A 17,984-nucleotide genomic window follows, 5' to 3' on the forward strand; every position below is an offset into this window, starting at 1 on the left:
TCATAATTTCTATCAGCTTTCTTTTTTGTTTGTATTTTAGGGAAGGGTCCAGAGGGTGTTCAAGGTCTCACTACTAGATCAGACTTGTAGTGATCTGCCTGTTTACAGCCTCCCAAGAACAGGGATTACAGGTGTGTGCCACCATGCCCAGTCTCAATTGCTGTTTCAGCATGCACCGGGGCGGGGCCAGCAATGCAGACCCAGGGATTGAACCCTCAGCCCCTGCACCTGCTTGCAGGTGCTTTAATCCACTGTGTTATTTGGCCCATCCTTCTGTCAGTTTTCTTGAAAATAACAGTTAATGTTTAGACTTTTCACCTTGACTATGTATGCAGGTATCTTCAATCTGAGCAACTACATTGAGGCCAGCAATGCGTAATACAAAACCCATGCTTGACTGTCTCTCATCTTGGTCTTCTAAATGTATACCATTTATAATGTCTTATCAATTATTATACTCCTTTAAAATAAATTAAAACAAAAAAGACAAAGAAAAAAATTAAGATTTCTTGAAAGCAAGCACCAATATTCAATTATTTTTTCCAATCTTGTACAACTATATGTGTTAGTCTGAGCAACAGATTTGATGATAAAAATAGATAATATAACAACCATTGTTGGTTAGCTATTCCTGTCTTGGAAATCTGTAACATATGTATTATTGTATATTACCCTGTTTCTGTCTTTTTTCTATTTGTTTTTGCTTCTGCTTTTACTCTTCAAAATAAAATAAAATAAAATAAAATTTTAAAAAATGTTAGGAGTTGTCTCTGAATATCAGGTTTATGAGAGTGATTTTCATTTACTTTCTACTTTTGTGAAAATTCCAAATATTCTACAATAAACTTATATGGCTTTTACAATAAAAATGAAACATGGACCATGGAAAGGAGATGTTACATTCCTTTTACTGTGGAAAAGTTGAGAAACAGGTGTATGCTTTTGGCAAAATTTTGTTCACTCACTGAGAAGACAGATTTAGTTCAGCATAACCAGGACAGGTATGGCAACTCTCTCTCACAGTGTATTCCTTTGTGAGCGGCAGAGGCAACCGGGACACGTGTCCCTGCTCTCTAGCTCATGTCTCTGTCACTGAGCAGCTCTGGGGGCCCCTGGCATTGCAGCTGGGGGTCATTATCCTCCAGGTGAGAACAGCACAGCACACTGTGGTTTCTTGCGATGGCCAATTACACACCAGGCTTTGCTGTTCATTGTGGATTTCAGCCCACCCTAGGGGTTACTGGGATGCATTTTGTTTGACATGATTGATATTTACAATCAATTGACCTTCAGTAAAGGGGACTACTCTTCAAAATGTCAGTGGGCCTCACTCCATCAACTAAGAGCCTCAGGGGGTTTTTCAGAGAAGAAATTTGGCTTTATGACTATCAGATAAATTTTCTGAGTTTTTCACTTACTATCCTGCCCTATAAACTTGTTAGCTTCCTAACTTCACAATATAAGTCAGTTCTTTGAAAATATCTACTATCTTTCTATTATCTATCTATCTATCAATCATCTATCTATCATCTATATATCTATTCTAATCAATCATTTATGCAGGTTATCTGTATTTTAGGTTCCATATGTGCAAATTTAACCAACTTTGGATAGAAAATATTTGAAAACATTTTTAAAAAATTTTTCCAGGCTTTTTCTTGTCATTATTCCTAAACAATGTAGCACTACAATCATTTACATAGCATATATGCTATATTAAGTATTATGTAATCTAGAAATGATCTGAAACATATGGGACAATATACATGGGTTCTATGCAAATATTACACTGTATGAAAGACTTGGACATCCACTGATTTTTGTGTCTTGGAACCAGTGTTGTTGGATACTGAGGAAAGACTGTATTTACATAAACATTTACTTAGATATTATGTCACACACATACATTGCAAATAGGTACTTCAGGCTGGTGTACCCATCTAAGTTCCTCTCTCTGGAACTCATGAAAAGATTGGGGAGAGTAGTTTTGTTTTTTCACCAGGTCCTTCTGCTTCCTGGGAAATTACAAGCTCAGATAACAAGCATAACTTCGTCAACTCACATTCTCATATCTTGTATCTTCAATGTGCTATCAAAATCCTGACATGTTGGGCCAAGAAGATAGCTCAGTAGAATAAATGATTGCCTGGCAAGTTCAGGGTCCTGAGTTCAATCCCCAGTACCAAAAAGAAAAAAAAAGTCCTGACATGCAAGTAAAAGACTGTGGCAAGGCCCCTACTGGGTGTCTTATTGCCCAAACCAAGGAGCCTCTCCACCTCTACACGGAGGAAAGAGAATATCAAACAGTGAAAAGGAGTTTGAAGTTAAGTTCTTTTGCATTAGGGTGATCTTAGAGAACCATAAATAGAATTTAAAAGCTTTCTAAACTGTAACATTTCTACTTAGAAAACCTCTGTGGCTGTGTCTGGTTGAGGAATATAAAACTCCAGCCTCTCATGTACGCAGAGATAAAATGCTTCACTCATCAATAAAATGCCAGGAAGGAAAAGACACATACTGAGGCTGTCCCCTTCCTCTTTCTCTTTTGCTTTTATCTCTTCCTCTTACCCCTTTCCCTAACTTTCTTCTCCTCCTCTTCTTTCTTCTCCTTTTTCTTCTCCACCTCCTTGTTCTTCTCTAAATGATTTTGATACTTCAGAAACTGCTGACATTTTGTGACTGTAAAATTGATGGGAAGAATGCATAAATAAGCCATTCTAATAAAAATAGCTTATCATTTGGTTTTAAATTTGTTCTATACAAAAGATGGGAAACTGATAGCTCTAAATCTTGAGCTATTGGAAATTAGATATGTGATGGCATGTTCTATCTGAGAATACTCATCTTTGAAAGTTGTAATTTAATAAATTACTTTAAAGGGAAAAATTCTGCTTTAATATATCTATAAGAATAGAAAATAAATATTGATGTACACATAGAATTAGGATCCTTCTATCTGACATGATTTCTGTGCTGCGTAATAATGTTCCACTCTTTGTATTTAAAGAAAATACAATCAGCATATGATTGGCAGAAAAGATATTCTAAGTTAATAAAAACTGAACTCTGTCTTCTCTCCCACTCCCAGCTGTTTTTACCAGAACTAAAGGTCAGTGAGTCACTCAGACAACATTGCTGAAGGCCTTCTATGTGCAAAACACTGCAGCAAATTCAGGGAAGCATATAAGAAAAGCAGTCATTCAGAAAGAGATTTGCTAAGATATTTCTGTGCCATACATAGAAATAAATATGTATGTGGAAAGAATATTTCTTGGTTTGATTTAATTTCTATTCTTAGAAATGTCATAACAATTAAGAATACACATAACATTTTTACTTTGAGCATGGAGTCTCTACCAAGGTTGTGGAATGAATAAATGAACGAGTTTCAAATCGAGTCAGATTTTTATTCTGACCAATATGGGGCTCTTGGATTTGCCATGTGTCACAGGCCTTCCAGGACAGTCAAAGTCATTCTTTTTTTTTTTTTTTTTTTTTTTTGGTGGAACCAGGGATTGAACTCAGGCCCTTGTGCTTGCCAGGGAAGCACTTAACCTACTGAGCCATCTCCCTGGCCCCTTCAAAGTCATTCTTGTGAGTTACTTTACACATTGTGAAATGGAGTCAAATGCATAGAAGTACTCTATTAATGGGGCTAGGGAGATAGCTCAGTAGAATAAGCACTTCCCTGGCAAGCGCAAGGGTCTGAATTTAATCCCCCTTTCTGCCAAAAAAAAAAAAAAAAAGAAAGAAATGTTCTATTACTTTTACTTAAGAACTCCACTGTGTCTAAATTTAAAAGTATTTGCCAATTATTTTTTGCAAGCATGATTGTTAACCAATTGAAAACCCTCCTAGGCTTTTACTAACTTATCAAAGAGAATTTATCAGCCATGACTTTGGATTGCTCCAAACGTAGCTTGCTAGGCTCTAGTTCTTATTATCTTATTTTGTAGGTCAAAGGGCTGAGAGAGAGGGTGCACGGAGAGGGCCTCAAGTCTGGAAAGGTGATGCTTAGTCATTTAAGGGCAGAGAAGCAATAAAATGACTACTTGAAAGTTCCATGGTTAAAAAAAAGTATGAAATATCAATACAAGGACAGCAAACCCCCTCACTTGTAAGCTGAGAATGTTGACTCATATTTTTCCATCTCTCCTTTAATTTGTAAACTGAACACAGATCTGACAGCAGTGCTGGCAGGGTCTTAAAGATCGACTTCTACACTTGATCTTAGCCAAAAGGCCGAGAAGCGATTAGATCAACTTCTGTCAAAGACTGAAGCAACCTAGTCCTTACCCCTGAGGCTCTGAAGCCAAGCCACGACACTCTGAGCTGGGAGTCTCTACCAAGGTTGTGGAATGGATAAATGAATGAGTTCCAAACTCATTCTGGGCTGAGAACTCTGGCAGAGATTGTCTTCCAACCAACCTACTCTTTTACACACTCCAAAACTTTGGTAGCACACCCATGGGATTCTGTTGAGAAGGTGACAAAGACATCTGAGAGACAGTTCTGCTTTCCACTAGCTGATAATACCTTCATATCCAATAAGGGAGAAAGTAACAAGGACCACAAGAAAGGTAAGGAGGGGTAAGCTGAAGGAAAGTACTACAGTGATGGGTATTGGAAGCTCATCTAGAAAGCTGGATTCACCATAAAGGAAGTAGAAAAGGGCTAAGATTTTTCCATTGATTTTAGAGTCAGTTAGACCTGTTTGAATTTTGCTTCTGTGATTTCTGCTAACACATTAACTTCCTAAGCCTTCTTTCCTGCTCATAAACATAATAATCTCACTTCATTCTTGTGGGAATTAATTCAGTTATTTTAAAGGATTCAAAGTGAGGCACATAAATTGTGATTATCAGGAAGCAGCTGATACTTTTTGTCATTGTTTTTATGTAAGACTCCTCAAAGGTTTGGAATATTTCTTGTGCAGGGCAGAGAATTAGATTCATGAGCCTTCCCCTGCCAGTGCTGAGATGGGTATGCCCACATCAGCATCGGAAAATTCACTATGGGGCTTTCAGGAATTCTGCAAGCTATTCATTAAACATAGTTGTCCTTGAAATAGGCCATGGTGGGAGGATTTTGCCTATGAAAACCAGAGAACGCTACAAATCAGAGCTCCCTGGTGCCCACTTGATTTACTGGCATATCGCTGGAGCAAATTTCAGTCCTACAGACCTGTGAGCCTCCAGGAAGGGGAGGTGTATTGTGGGAATAGAAAATGTTCACAGGTTTTTGAACCCTCTCCTGAGGGGAAAAAAAAGCAGGGTCAAAGGTGATGCCAGAATGAGAAGAAAAATGAGGCGGAGAAGAATAAATCTTCTCTTAATGTAAGGATTTAAGTTTTTGAAAACACTGTTCAAATGTAATATTTATTGGTACATTCTGGAATAGAAAAATCATAGCCCCAGAATGGCCCAAATGTTTGATCCTTGATAGCAGATGTTTTTAATATAATTGGGAGGAATGGAGCTCATATGTAGTACTAATATTTATAAACACTCTTTTCTGTTTGCCAGATCCCTGCAGTGCTCCACTAGTCCGAGTGGCCCTCCTATTAATCTTCTTTCTGTCTGTTTTCTAACCCTTGATAGGAGGATCTCAAAAGTTATGAGGTATTAAAAATTCTACCTAGTCCTTATTAGGGAGAGAATATTCTTAGGTCCCAGCAGCCACTGTTGCTCTTACTGAAACTCGTTCCTTCTGTCCTTGCCTCTGTTATGGAAAGAAAATTAAAAAAAATTATTCCTCCTTGCATTTTCATTATTGAAGCTAGTGATGAGGCTTGTAGGTTCTCCCAGGCCCAGGTTGTGGTCAATGTTTTAAAATTTCTTTTCAGTGTTGTTTCTGTACATTTTGAACTATCTAGATTTTTCTCTTATATTCTCTAAATGTTTTTAGGGGATCTTTATTTTTTCCCTGAAAGTCCTTATTATTCAGACTGAAAGCATTATTTTTGTATAAAAGAGTCCCTTGTTCATGGGCCGTGAATTGTCTGTGCAGACAGTAGAGCCCCAAAGGGTAAATAAGCACTCACCAATCTTACCCTACCTATAATCTATGTCTTGCCTGCAATATGTATTTCTGAAGGAACAGACTGTCTCTGTCAGGATAAGTGGTAGGCGGCTTATTTATGGGCCTTTATTTCAATGGTCTGTTCAGTTTTGCAGTGTGAGGCTGCTGACTTTTAAACTTTAGTGATCAATGATGCATGAAGTCATCAAAAGTCTCTTAATTTTTTTCCTGAGTGAAACTGGCACTTGAATGTTTAGAATTATTACTTTTGTGTGTGTGAACTATTAAGCAGCCTTAACTTGGCAAAGGAGACATTTGGGGAACAAGGTAAATACATGGGTAACATTTTAGGGACTCTTGTTTTGTTTTTACCAGCTGGCAGATGAGTGTAATAAAGTTGGAGACAAAAGTGGAAAAAATTCCAAAGGACATTTTTCCAATGCCACAGGCCCCAGGACTACCCACTAGTATGCTTGAGCCAATAGAAAGAAGTTGGATTTTAATGTCACAATGGAATAAATAAATTATGGTTTATGGAAGGACTTGAGACTGTGGACATGTACGTCGCTCCTCTCATGCTGTTTAGTTATTAACAAATTTAAATTACTTACTTCATAGCATTATATAAAGAATAGTGTGACAATAAACAGACTGTAATTATTTGACTGTATCATTTATTATCCAAATCAAGACAGTTTTGAAAGTAAAAGGGGAAGAGACTATTAATAATTATGCCAGGGAAAAGCACATAAATTGCTGCTTTCTCAGATAAACCGAAATGTTCAGTTATGGTCAATCTTCTTGGCACAGAAGTTGTGACACATTTATGTGAATTCTGACTTATAGAAAAAAGCTAAATAAATGCTTTGCAAAATTGAGAGCTTTTGCCATGTTCCCTTTTATCTCCTGTGCTTCTCCCTGGCTGCCTAGGATGTTTCAAGAAAAGAGTGACAGTGTGTTTGGGAAAGAGGCCGTGTCTCTCAAACCGTGGGCTGTGCTGTGGAGTGATGGTGGCATACAGAGTCAGGAGACATTTGGGGAACAAGGGACACGGAACCTCTGGTTGGAGGTAGGGAACGCGGGAGCTTGGGGCTCAGAATATACACAATGCACTAAATTCCGGAGAGTTCCTATTTCTAGTGCCAGATGGAAATAGAAGCAACATTTGCCTGCATTTTACATTCTGTTATTTTGGTGAGTCTTCAAAATCTGGTAAAGTTCCTTGTATATAAAATTTTGTCCTCTATATTGACACTTGCCTATATATGGATTTTCAATTCCTACAGTATTCAAATTTTATTATAAGGTAAAAGTATGTACCAGATTTTGAAGATGCACCACAAGTATAGAATGTAAAATACCTCATTAACTTTTTAAAAATTTTTATTTATTTGGTACAGGATCTCACTATGCAGCTCAGACTCGTAGTAAGCCTCCTGTTTGCATCCTCCCCAGCACTGGGATTATAGGCATCAGCTGCCATACCTGGTCTCAGTGGCTGGCTCAGTGTGACTGGGGGCAAGGTCAATGAAGTGTGTGGTGCTGGGGATCGAACCCCAATCCCTGTGCTTGCCTAAGCAGGCACTTAGTTCACTAAGATATCTCGCTGGCCCACATCATTAACCGTTATATGGATTACATATTTAATTAATAACATCTGAACATATCAGAGTAAATAAAATACATTATTAAATCAATTTTAGTTGTTTCCTTTTACTTTAAAAAGAATTATTATTATTATTATTATTATTATTATTTTTAAACCGGGGATTGAACTCAGGCCCTTGGACTTGCCAGGCAAGCACTTATTCTACTGAGCCATCTCCCCAGCCTCTCCTTTTACTTTAAAAATGTGCAAATTTGTCACTTGCATTGGTGGCTGCTCTCATCAAGTTCTCACAGATAGCATTGTTGTAGATTAATGGGGTGAGAGAACCAGTGAGCTCTGCAGATACCTGTCTGAGCAGGAGCAACAGGACACTCTTCATGTCCCCAACATCAGTTCAGATGAGGTCTTGAAGGCTCCAGATTAATGATGGCAGTGGAGAGGACAAAGGTGGGACATTCCAGGAACAATAATCAGCAACCAATGATGCCAATAGTTGTGATAATGTCTTGGTGGCTGCCATGTGATCAGAAAGCAATACCAAGGGCAAAATTCTGCCCTCCCACTCCACCTCAGATCCCCATGTCCAGTGCTTCTGTGCTACTCTCTAAACCTGGGTACATACAACCCCTAAGAGAGATCGGAAACTTGGAGTAACTGATGCTTTTGTGCAGTGTCAGTTGCAGTATGTTTTGCTTCTCAAAAACAATGGTCATTAACTTCATAGTTGAGTTTAAAGAAAGCCAAGGATATTAGTAGCCATGTAACACTGCTACACACATCAGAACCTATGTTGGCAAAAAATGCTGAAGGCTGCCTGCTATGTGTCATGTACTGTCTTGAATTACCAGGCATTCAAAGGTGTTTGGAATGGGGTCTCTGGTGGCGCTGGCAGTGGAAGGGAGTGCTGTTGAGCCACTTAGGAAACATTTTAACAACTATTATGCCTCAAATGCCAGCTCAATAACTGATCTGGTAAAAATACAAATAAGCAAAGTTAAATTTCTTGCTTATCTCAGTTTGTAACTTGACTGATGTACATTAGTTGTAAATGGAATGGAAGTTCCTTTCTTACGCACAAAATTGTGCTATTTTGTATTGTTCTCCATTGCTAAGACTTGCTTTAATTTTCACCATCTGTATCATTTTTGTTTTATTTTCCAACAGTAACACATACACATACACACACATACAATTCCCTCCCAAACTACCTCAATGTTCACAAAGGACTCTGTATTTTCTTTCACTATTCATATATTAACTATCTAAGCTTAAGAAAGTATTGTTTCCATGTTAAACATGCAACATTGCTGAACAAAAATCATTTTACTGAGAGTGATGACATTGATAGGCATCAGTGTCTTAGTCACTTTCCTCACTCTCAAGACAGCATATTCAGTGTTTACAACTTGAAGACATTTATTTTGGATCATGGTTACATCCCATGGTTGACTGGCTCCAAGGAAAGACTGGCAGAGCAGTGTAGCACAGTAATAGCTGTTCATATCATGGTGACCATGAAGCAGAGATAGGAAGGATAAATCTGCAGGGAGATGCACACTACCAGGTCCCTCCCGTAGTCACCTGCCTCTTCCAACCAGGCCGCACCTTCTAGCACCACATTTAGGTATAGGACCTCCATGATTCAAAAGCCTGTCTGTGATCACATGAGACTTTGGAGAGACATCTAGACATAAATCACAGCAATCAGATTATTATTTGGTTGCTTTAAAAACTGTGATTAAATAAATAAAAAATTATTTGATTTCATATACATAGCTTCTGGTATTTCTACTCCACAAAGCAGGTAGGCATCTAAGTGTGTTCTGTCCTGTCATTCGCCCTTGGGTGTGTGAATGAAGACATCTCGTGATTATTGTGTCCACGTTTGCAGCTATGTAACTTCGCTTTCTAGAATCCTTCATAGAATTATCCTTGCTCAAGAGATGTAAGTGGACGTTGTTGGATTAGTGGGGGATAGGGGGTACACTTAGCTGGTTGGTGCCTTTTTGCCCTTTTTTATTCCTGTCTAGAAAGTGGTGTAATGGTTACAGCTCCAAACTTTTGTAAACAAGAATTTCTGAACCATGTCTGCTTCCGGAAGGATTGAGATCATTGTAGACTCTGGGCATCTTCTGCACTACCACATGACCCTATTTTTGGACCACGCAAGAAACAGTGCACGGGCCAGCCAGATAGCTCGGCAGACTAAAGCGCCTGCTTAGACAGGCTGAGGGACCGGGTTTCATCCCTGGCGCGCAGTGCTGGCCCCACCCCCAAGGTGCACTGAGATGGCAAACGAGAGTGGGCGTGGCGGCGCGTGCCTGTAATCCCAGTGCTTGGGAGGCTGAAAACAGGAGGATCCCTACAGGTCTGATCTGTGTAGTGAGACCCTGTAGACCCTGTACTAAATACAAAAAAACAAAACAAAAGAGACAGCGCACATCATTCTTTAGCCGTCAAATGTTTTAGATTTTATACTAAATGCATTGTAATGCAATTCCACATTTACATACTCTGAGGGTTATGGAGATTGCAATTTCATTTTTTAAACTTTTCTCTTGTTATTTACATTAACTCCTTTGCAGTTTCTTTTTCCCTTCCCCTCCATCTCTTTATCCCTTGGCATTTGAAAAAGATTTGTCTCCCCAAAATGGATGCACCTTCAGACCATAATGTTAAGTACATACATACTTAAATATTACATGGTTTCTTTTGCAGGAGAAAGTCAAAATGTAAATAAAGTGAATTTTAAGTACATATAAAGTACTTAGTATCATTTTTAGCACAAAAATAGGCATGATGAATACGTAGCTACTATTGTATCAGCATAGCATAAAGAAGGAATGTATTTTCTCACTGACCTAGAAAGAGAATGTATTTACCTCTTCTGCAAGTCCTTTTAAAAATATTACTTTGAGTTCAAGCAATTCTTATGGATTTAGAGTTCTTCAAATATCTAGTCTGTTCAAACATAATTCTTTGCAGTGATTATCATAATCATCCCAATATTGATAATGAAGATAGAAAAATAAGCATCTTGTAGTATAATAAGTCATGTTTGGTAAATAACTGGTGTTGTAAGAGTTAGATGATTTGTAAAATAAGAAGAGTGATTATTAAATCTACTAGGTGAATTACAAACATATAAAATGTATTTCACATATCTGTGGAATCAATAAATACAACAGTATAAATGAGCAAGCCACATTTGTAAAGCTGGAGAAAATTGAACAGATAATATATGTAAAGAAGAAATTCTATACTTATTTTGTCATAAAATGATAAATCAATATAGATAGGCTTATCTTGGCTTGAAATAAAATATGACTAACATGGATTTCAAAACCAGGATAGAATCCTTAAAAACCCACATAATAGATCTTTACTATCATGCTCAAATTTTCTTATTTAAGTTATGATCTATAGTAAGATACTGTCAATATTTAAAGACAATATATCTCATATAATAGTTTTCATTTTTTCTGCATCCCTGCTCAGCCCATGTGATTAAGAATATGTCTAGCTATCTGGTAGTGTGTTTGAGACTAGAAAACAAAATACTGAGTACTGATAGAGGAGGGTTGTTCTGGAGTCTGTAACAACTTGTTGTTTAAGTCTTTGTAATACAGAGATATGCCAATTTTTAAATCTAGGGATCTAAAAATCCTTTCCTTAGCATATAACACATTTTTTATGTAATGAAAATTTATAATTGAACCAAAGAAATGTAAGGACAAAAATATTTAATGAATAACAATTTTGTGCTTTAAAGATGGTTTCAAATTAGCTAAAAGAAAAATCATTTTTTGAAAATATTAAATTGTAAATCAGAAATTTTTTCACTTTTAGGAGTATCAGTTACTTTCATTGATAACTAAATTTTAAAAACCAAAATAAAATATTTGCTATATTTAGGGGCAGTTGAAAGCATACTTTACTTTCACAAATTAGTATCAGAATAAAAGGAATTATATCTTAGACATTTATGAGACTCATAGTTCTGAAATATGGGCATACAATCCTCACTTAGTTCTCTGAGGATGTGCAGGTTTTATTCTAATTAATTAATTGATTGATGATAGTTTGGCTGAGTAATTCCCTATCTAAGTCATTTAACCTCGAAATGGAATATGGTATAGGTTATATTCTGGTTTGCCAGGCTTTTATATAACTATTCATATGTTACATAGCCAGAAAAAGTCACCACAGAGAAATTAAAGTTTTAAAATATGCAAGTTTTAGAGATAGGATAAAGAAGCAATATGCTTCCTTGTGTGAAAAAATTTTTAGCTTGTGGCTGAAATTTCAGTAAGACCAATGTAAAATTGCACATGTTATTGAACTGAGAAACTGAAAATCAGTTGGTAAAGATGAGTGTAAGTCTTTAGAAATTTTATTCTGTTTGTAGTGTATGAAATTTACATTGACTGTAAGGAGAAAGTACCTGTGGGTAAAACATCTTTTGTGTGTGTGTGTGTGTGTGTGTGTGTGTGTGTGTGTGTGTGTGTAATGTCATTGTTACTGTTTTTATGTTTAGATCTTTGATACAGTTTGATTTTAGTTTAGTATATGGTGAGAGGTTCAGCATATAGATATCTAACTTTCCCATTACCATTTATTGAATAGGCCATCTCCAGTATATGTTTTTGATCTTCTTGTTAAAAAATCAAGTACTAAATGTATCTGTATGCTTCTATATTCTCTATTTTTGTTCCATTGATCTGCATGTCTGTTTTTGTGGCAATTCCTTGCCTTTTGCATCACTATTGTCTTACAGTATAATTTTAAGCCAGGTGCGGTGATTCCTCCTGTTTTGTTCTTTTTTGCCTAGAATTGCTTTTGATATTCTGGTTCTCTTCTAGCTCTGTGTGACTGTTAGGACTGGTTTCTCTAGTTCTTTGACAAATGCTGCATTGAGTCTATATATCCGTTTTTGAAAAATCACTATTTTGGCAATATTGCTTCAGCCTATTTTGTAATAGTGTCATTTAAAAATTTTCTGCTGTCCCTTTAATCTCTTTTTCCAGACTACTGTATGTTTGTTGTATAGGTCTCTCACTTCCTTGGTTAGGTTAAATCCCAGGTATTTAATTTTTGTTGATTATATTGTAGATGGTATTATTTTCCTAATTTTTCATCAGTGAGTTCATTATTGGTGTACATGAATGCTTCTAATTTTTATGCATCAATTTTTGTATCCTGCTACACTGCTAAATTGTTCTTTATTGCAGAGTGTTTTTTGGTGGAATTCTACATGTCTTCTATGTGGAGTTCCATGTGATCACAAATGAGGAAATTTGGCTTCTTCCTTTCCAATATGTATCATTTTTATGTTTTTTTTTTTTTTCTTGCCTGATTGCTCTGGCTGATGGTTCAACAGAAGTGATGACAGTGGACATCTTTGTCTTGTTCCAGATTTTAGAGGGAAAGTTTTCAATTTTTCCCTATTTAATAATGATGCTGGTTGTTGATTTGTCATAAATAGTATATTTCATATTCAGGGAAAGTTTTTATACCTATTTATTTGAGGTGAGCCAAGAAAAGACATGGAACTGGTGATTCTCCGTAGTTCCTTCTATTACAATTCAGGAATCAGACCAAGTGTTTTCAATATTTCTATTGTGCTTGAATCTAGCAGTGACTCACAATGAAGTCTAATTCATATCCGTTTTAAATTCTTTCTGTAAGGTAAATTATTATAGATAGTTTTAATAGGTAGAATTTGAATAAATAGCTCATATATATTTTTATCTAATTTTATAATTGGAGTAACATTTCAGTTGAAAGTGCAAAACATTTTCTTTGAGAAAAGGATATGGATATATACATACATATATATATATATATATTTTTCTTCCTATATAGCAAGAAACTTGTATTAAAAATAAAATGCAAATTTGGGTATTGCCCTGTTTAGGTTCAAATCTAACTTCTATTTATTATTAGCAGTGTAAAATTAAATCAGTGTAATGACAATTAGTCCTCAGTGTTGTATGAAGAGTCAGTAAGTTAGAGTTAAACCTTTTCAACAGTGCCTGTCTTACAGTAGGCCTTCTGTAGCTTTCAAAATTACATATTCTTGGTTAAAGGAACTCTAATATCTTTATTTTGGTCTAGATCATATTTACCACTACCATTCCATGCTTCTATATATCTTCTCATATGCTATATGGAGTAATAGCATTTTACAAAAGCTTATCACAAAATTATCACAAAGAAATTATGGTAATTTTACAGCTACAAATTTTATACTGCTATTATTTTAATATTTAAAAGATAAGGAATATGAAGTATTTTTAAAAGAGCCATGGAAGGAAAAGGAAATTGGAGAATATAGTCTTGTAGTTATGGGACATGGATATAGAGAAAATTACTTAATCTCAGGTCTTAATTCTCTTGCCTATGATAATAGGTAACAACAATATAATAATAAGAACAACATTGAATTGAGGAATATACTTATAACCAATGTGGCCTTGTCTTCAAAGTTCATTTTAATCACATGTATCTCCAAAATGCCCGGAAACCACCCCCCTTTTCTTTCTCTGAAATTTGAGATGTCTAGGAAATAGCCAACATCCTATTACATTCCCATTCTTGTGGTCATGTGAGTCAAAATTAGGAAAAGGCTATAAAGTCATTTTCATAACAACTAGAAAAACATTTGATTATCTAGATATGTGACACTGAGGGACACTTACTCAGGAATAGCAATTCTAGAGGCAAAACTGCTCAGTTAACTTTGCTGGACACAGTCATTTCTCACTTCATTAGCCCAAATTTCATTTTGATTTGGGAATTCTGTATGAGAAACATAGTGCATTTTGCCTCTTATTCAAAACACCTGGACTCCTTTGGCCAGAAGCCATGTTTAGGGGTGGGTTTAGATCTCTGTGGTAACTTGGAACTTGCCTCAGCCTTCCTTTCAGCAATAAACTCATCCACAGGAAAGATTGATCTTACTGAAATAAGGCCAAGAAAAACTTGAGAATTTAAAGTATTAAAAGTCAATTAGTTGAGAAAATAGGAAGTCAACATTAGCCCTGAAGTAAGCAATGTGTCTAGCTAAGGAAGCAAGCACTATTAGAAACAGTCTATGAGTTTCTGGAAATGAAAGCAGGGTACCTTGAATGAATAAAGCGATTGTAATGCAAGCATTGTATCTTAGTTACTTTCTGTATTAGTGAGACAAAGTACCCCATACCTGAAATTAAATGAAAAAACGTTTATTTTAGCTCACAGTTTGTAGACATTTCAGTCCATAGTCAGCTGGCTACAATGCAGGGTTGCACAGCAGAGAGGCATCACAGAAGAGAAAGAGTCCATGGCAGAGCAGGGAGAAGACAGCAAGCAGCAGCCTGTCTTCCCTCATTCCCTTTAATTCCATTCAGGCTACAAGCCTAACAGTTGGCACCACCCACATTCAAGCTGGGGCTTCCCATATGCAAAACAGAAAAATGCTAATTTATCTGTGGACAAATCCATTTATCACTCACCCTTAATCCACATTCACACACCCTTGATCCAGCTACCTCCAAAAAGCCACATCTATGGGAATGTATGGCACTGGGGGGATCTAAATACAACCCACACCACCTCAGAAGAACTAAATAAGATATGAAGAAAACTGTTCAGTTTGTTTCCACAGTGGAAACTTCTACTTACTCTGTTGTGGCCATAAGTAAGGAAGCATCTCATCTTGAGAGTTTCAAGGTCACTTTAGGGTAAGGCTGTGCAGTACATGTGCTGATTAAAATTTATGAAGACCTACAAGATGGAAAAGAACACAGATTTGTTGGTATCAGGTTTTACTCCGGTAATTTACTTCATAGATGACAATGGCTATGGCATTTGCAGGGCAGTATGGTGCTGTCCAGTGTATTTGTGAGTTCATTTTCAGGATCCTCCTTATTGATCTTTTCTATCTCCTGTTCAATTTTCCTTGGCCTTCTATATAACATAAAGAAAAAGGCAAGCACACGAAATGACATTAAAATTTCTTTGGATCTTTGTTCTGACAGCATTCAGTCACAGGTTCATCTTAGTTCTAAAAGCCTTTCCTTGAGTGAATCTCCTGCCAGGCACAATATTGGGAGCTACAAATTATAAATGGATCTTTATTTTAATATAGCTGTATGAGGCTCACGGACCTTCTTCCATGGCTGTGCAGCTTGCTATAGCCAGTCTTTCACATTCACACAAGGTCATCATCTCAGTTGAAGGTTGAAAGCCTAAACTCTTTACACAATGGAGAATTTAAAATATTTTCCTTTCCTACTGGCCTTAATGTAGGGTCCTGATATAATCAGCAGCCGATAGTAGTGTAGTATGAATAGAGGAAGATTAGGACCAAATATGGTTCCTTTTCTGTAGGCAATACACTGATTTTTTTTTCATGATTTTATTGAGAAACAAATAGCAATGAGAGAGTTTCAAATCAAATTGGTGGGACAGTTTCAATAATTAACACATTGCATACATTCTTCCTAGAGGTTAATTGCTGTACAAGATGCAGACATGACATTCTATTTACAAACACCATTAGAACAAATCCCTCTATTCATTAAGAGAATGTAACTATATAACTATCCTAACCACTTTGAATACACAGATACAAAATGGACATTCATCTGTATCCCCTTTTTTGTTAAGTTCCATTATTTGAATATTATAGGTGAATACACTGATTTTAATGTATTTAAAATATATGATAATTAATAAATAGTTAAGCTTGTCAACATGATTGGTTGGTGAGCCATTTAAGGGAAAATAGTAAAGCACCCTTGCAGGTATTTTCAGGCGGGCCATAGTATCCTGGCCTTGGAGCTTGTATGCAGGTCCTAGTTCTTTACCTCTGTGCACTTTCCTTGGGCTCTGTTTCCTGGCTGGCGAGATCTGAGCCACTTTTCTCCATCAAGCCCTTCTTGTTTCTGCTTTGAACTCAGAGTCATGGATTGGACCTCTGAACCCATGAGCCAAATCAGCCTTTCCTCTTTAAACTGTGGTTGTCAGGTTTCTGTTTCCCCCAGAAATGGAAAACCTGGCCAACACAAGAAAGAAGTGAATGTTTATTAAACTCTCAATAAGTTTCAGGTTGAGTTCTTCACACTGAGTTTTCTATAGCTGGATAAGGTTCAGATTGTAATGGTGGTTGTAACATATACAATACAGAAAGACAACCTATGCATTTCTGACTGTCCACTTTTCTCTTCATAGGATTACCTGTCATTATACATTTTCTTGTTTGTTTTGTAGGATTCTTTCATATCTTATCTCCAGCTGAGCCAGATGGTGTCTTAAAATTTTGATCGGGATAATTGGATTATTTATTTTCTCAAGCATCATATTTAGGGGTATTTTTGAAAGACAAGCCTCTCAGTGTGTTAGCTTGCTTCAGAGCACCCCCAAGAGCGAAAAGATCTCTATTCTATTTCTAATTTTTTCAGACAAATTTTAGAAAGAAAATAGCATGCTTTTACCTGTGTTTTTTCTTCTATTTCTATGGATTGTGTTTTAGAAATACAGCTATAGTAGCATCACTGAGATCTGACATGATGCTCATGGCTGAAGTATTTCATTTCTAACGGATTTCATGGCTGAGAGCATAGTGATGCTTTTGTCCTGTGTGGAATGCAGCTTTGGAAAACACCAGAAGGGGCTTGAGAGTTTCACTAACAGAATTCTGTACGAAAAGTAAGGCAGAATTCAAGGCATGTTGCAAGATTGGAAGCCAGGGACACTGTTTGCCTGGGACACAGGGTGATAAATATAATAGTTAGGCATTGTTGTTTTCTTCACACTTTATTTCAAGAGATTTCACCCCCTGCTGATGTTGTAAAAAATCAATTGAACTATTGTTTATGTAGAGAGTGAGAGTTTGGCCATCAGTCTTGAGTGTTTCACAGCTTTTCTCCTAGCAGAGTGGCTTCTCAGGGCTTCCTATTAAACAATTTGACCCTCTGTGGGAGGAATTACTATTCTCAGCTCACACCTTGAACCGAAAGCACACAGCTTTCACCATGACTTCTTAACTAGAACAAATAGCAAAGCACCTTCAGATGGAATTGTAGGGAAGAAGAAATTCACTGATGTACAAAATCAACCTCATAAAGATTACTGATATGTCAGGAATTCTTTGCTAGTTCTGCTTTCTCAAAAATGACTGTGTTCCTGTTGCCCTGGAAGACACAATCCAGGCAAGTAGCTTAATGTTAGTGAGTCCCATACATTCTCACTCAGGATCACGTCTTGGAGACATTCTTTAAGTTTCAGGAAGAATGACGGGAAAAGTAGGCAATTGGCCTCTGGATCAATTTCAGGTAAGGAGAGAGAGAGAGAGAGAGAGAGAGAGAGA

The 17,984-nt window shown here is 36.7% G+C and overlaps 1 non-coding gene across 1 annotated transcript; it reads right to left on the minus strand.

Annotated features, from left to right (window-relative positions):
- Positions 1 to 4,054: 4,054 nt before the first annotated feature.
- On the minus strand, positions 4,055 to 4,254 carry LOC111813931. The gene has a single exon (XR_002819051.1). It is a non-coding gene; the product is annotated as a U2 spliceosomal RNA (small nuclear RNA).
- Positions 4,255 to 17,984: the final 13,730 nt, after the last annotated feature.

The sequence above is a fragment of the Octodon degus genome, unplaced genomic scaffold (genome assembly GCF_000260255.1).
Source record: "Octodon degus isolate 3935 unplaced genomic scaffold, OctDeg1.0 scaffold00241, whole genome shotgun sequence".
NCBI classification, from domain to species: Eukaryota; Metazoa; Chordata; class Mammalia; order Rodentia; family Octodontidae; genus Octodon; species Octodon degus.